The sequence below is a fragment of the Dreissena polymorpha genome, chromosome 6 (assembly GCF_020536995.1).
Source record: "Dreissena polymorpha isolate Duluth1 chromosome 6, UMN_Dpol_1.0, whole genome shotgun sequence".
NCBI classification, from domain to species: domain Eukaryota; kingdom Metazoa; phylum Mollusca; class Bivalvia; order Myida; family Dreissenidae; genus Dreissena; species Dreissena polymorpha.
The window spans coordinates 35,019,053-35,023,206 of NC_068360.1; positions in this window are offsets into that span (position 1 = coordinate 35,019,053).

The window sequence follows — 4,154 nt, forward strand, 5'->3', positions numbered from 1 at the left end:
ACTGATGTAGAGACACTCATTGTAGGGACACTCATTGTAGAGACACTCATTGTATGGACACTCACTGTAGGGACACTCATTGTAGGGACACTCATTGTATGGACACTCATTGTAGGGACACTTAATGTCATTTTTGAACTGTTTATCAGCGTTTCGTTCTCTACATATTTGTACTATATTCAGGTAACGGGCGTGCTGCGAGTGTTTGAATTTCGAATGTCACAAAGCTGTGATGATGTTCGATGAGTTTTTAATGCGATGCGTCCGTCCTTATACAATACTTTTTTTACATTTTTATGATGTAAGAAAGAAATCAAGCTTTATGTTAATTATAATAATAAAAATTGCGTTTAGTTTCGCAATTGATACGTACCGGTTCGGTTAGCTATTTGTTTCGAATGTAAACGCACTAGTAACATTTAGTTCCCTATTACCAACAACAGATTAATTTATTGAAATATTGACCACGATGTCTCGCTTTGCGATTAATTCAGTTGAATGATCCCATTTTAAAAATTATGATTAAATAAAGTAGAGCGAATAAAAACTTTATTTTGTCGTTGGTTAGATTTCTTGCCTTCATGTTTCAACGCCAAAAACATAGGGTACGATTAGCGGAGATCTTGGGCACTAGCTAACAAAACTAACACTAATTAGAAATGTTATTTTATTTAAGCCTAAACGACTACGAAGCAAGTGATTTTGGTACAAGACGTATTTAATAAGAGATTCACTGTGTACATACTAGTAATATATAGGGTTAATAAAGCTGCAGAAAAAAAGTCAGCAAGAAAATTTGTTTAAACATCGCTAGTCTTCTGTTTTAGGCAAGTAAAATTTGAATCTTTAATAAAATACACAAATTTATACAACGCCACATGAAACAAAACAAGTATCGACGATTGGGTAATTGCCTTTGAACAATCAATTCACGAACTTGGGGGCGTGCCTAAACTCAGACTTTTAACAAAGTAAAGTACCAAACCAGATGATTGAATCAAATTACGAAAATAAATTAAAATATAAGTAACATTTTAATTTATTATAATGTAATTACTCATGTTAATACGTTTGGAGTTGTTCAATATACAAGTATATAACGCTTGTTCTATTGTTTTAGTGTAGATACATATGTTGGTTATTGGTGGTCTAACAATGCAATTTTTATCCCAACTATTCGATATTTTGAGACCATTTAGTTTAATAGCATGCACATATATACATTGCTGGTTTACATGACATACAACAAAATATATACATAAGAAGCACACCAGGGGTGGCACCATTCAGTTGGATAAACGCATCCATTGCATGGATGTTTAACCATTAAATAAAAGTCAAATGTCCTTTGCGACTAGATTTAAGAAACAAACGATTTATTTTGTTTTCATCTAATGATAATCTGTTTTGTTAAATTGTAAACTGCATACACAAAGAAGGCACATTTGTTTGCTCAATTTATCTAATTAAGAACCTACACCTCACAAATGAAAGAATAAGTACTGACGCAGTCTCTGTCATACCAGTAATACGTGCCAGACATTCCAACCACCCTGCACAATTCCGCTGATCCGTTCGACGGTTCCGATGATTTCCACTTTGACTTGACGCCGTTCGACACTGGATCTTTCCCATTAGAAAAAACCCAATTGGCTGAGACTGACGTTCTTGTTCCGTCCATCCAAACTGTGTCCGTATTGTAGGAGCGAAGGATAGACACACTCGCATTCCATTTTTCTTCCGTATCAGTGTTGAATAAATGCCCACCGTTTCGTTTACAAACTTGTGTAGCGGCGCTTTGATTAAGCTTTTCTGCGAAGAACTTAAAACTCCCTTCGCATACATGATTGTCATTTTCAACAGTTTGTTCACCAGTTCTGTTACATGCGTCATTTGTTTTATGCCAACAAACTCTTGACCGCGATCGAGATCCAAACGTGTTCGTCATTTTCGCGCTGCATTCACTCCATTGTGACCATTGGTCACACGGATCAATCTTGCAGATCTTCTCTTTCATTTCACGTTCAAAATTAACAAAAGATTTTCCAAGAAGCTTAATCAGAGTCGAGTTCATTTTTTCGCCCATGCGAATTAAACTCTCACCGTCCAGTTGTTCCTCAGCTATTGCTAGTCCAGATCCAGTATCGGTTGCATTTGCAGAATTCGACCAGAAAGTACACAGCATGAATACAGTCCCAAGCATTACTTCGAAAAGAGTGACACGACCCATTGTGAAAATAACGTCACACTATCATTTATGTCAGCGTTTATATATAAACTTTAGCCGACACCGCATTCTATGGAAGCTGGATAATGAGAAACAAGTTTTAACACAACTGCATATTTATGTTTTCAAAAATGCATTTCTTTCTGTTGTATTGGGTAGCGCAGTTGCTGACATGTATAATAATAATAATAATAATAATAATAATAATAATAATAATAATAATAATAATAATAATAATAATAATAATAATTAATAATAATAATAATAATAATAATAATAATAATAATAATAATAATAATAATTATTATTATTATTATTATTAGTAGTTGTAGTAGTAGTAGTAGTAGTAGTAGAAGTAGAAGTAGTAGTAGTAGTAGAAGTAGTAGTTGTAGTAGTTAAAGTAGTAGTATTAGTATTAGTATTGTAATTATTATTGCTATTTTTATAATTATTAAATATAAGTACAGTAAATAAATTCATTTTACCTCGTTCAGCGTTCATAGAAATTTTTCCTGAATATTGCATCAGAAAACACGTAAGCCAACATCCACTGCTGGTGAAAATTTGATATGGGGTATGTACAAGTACCAAAAGGCCACTTTCTGGAAATTTGGTTAAGCTGTAGAACCTCAAATGCGTAGGGACTTAATCAATTCGTGAACCAGTTACATTGTTCTTTTTTTGCTAACACAAATTGTTAAATTGCGATTGAAACTCGAGTCGTTACTTTCGTAGAAGCGTATTGCTCTTTTGACTATGTAGACAATATACCTGCCTGTTTGTATTGGCACTATTTATAGAAAAGCATTCAATTCATGTTACACGTTAGTATTATTATAATTCAGCATTTATCATAAATTTATTTGAAAGTGATATGCTGTATTATTAAAAAGTATTAATTATTTTTCCGATTATCACACCGGCTTTTAGAAAAAAAAAACACTAATGGTGAATGCAAAGAATATTGTCACATGTGAACATAAAACATGCTCATTATTATGACGTCATTGTTTTCGTGTTTTTTATTACCGAATTTGAGATTTTTTAGTAGTTTAATTCAGCCATTTTCATTTGTTTATTTTTAAAATATAGATGGCCAAATCATGCTGGGATATATATCAGAATATTAGGCGATTACGAAGAACAATACCACTCGCCAAAGCTCGCGGTTTATAAGCCATGATATATCAACCTATATGTGCTCGACGTCACTCTTGTATTCTGTATACAACAACGCAATAGTTGATTCCTTCTCATTAGTGCATATTTGTGGTTATTTGTTCGCACACGAAAAACAGCGTTATACGACCTTCCCCGTCAACCGTAGAAATAACGTTTAATAAAAAACAACATTTTTATAGTTTGTACGAACATGTTTCACATTAAGAGGATAAAGTATTTGTGTAAGTTATCTATAGTTATCATTTGTTAATACACTTGCTTTTTCAAGTAGTTCATGGAAGTGGCTCCTTAAAAAATAGTTTGTATTTTTGTAACATGTTCATAAGCGTGTTTATACGCTAGCAATTGTAAGCACTTCATGTAACGCTTCATCAGTTATTAAGCATCTGTTGGTTTAAGTGCCAATGCAACAAACATCTTGTTTAAAAGGAAAACACTGTCCTCCAAGTAAACTGTTAATTCACACTTGATCTATTTATTTCACAGTATGGTTAATATCTAACTCTCCGTTCTTTCCGTGATAACTTGTACTTCTAGAATTATCATAAGCTGTAGAAGTCAGTTTAAGGGCTGACTAAAAAGTTTTTTTATCAGCTTTCGAACAAACTTATATATACTTTTATTAACCGTATCAAAAAAAAAATGGTACTCATACAACAACCAGGGGCGTTCCTAAGGCTATTTCAGCTATACGCACGATCGAGCAGCGAAGCTGCGAATGGGGGGGGGGGGGGTAGATGCTGGA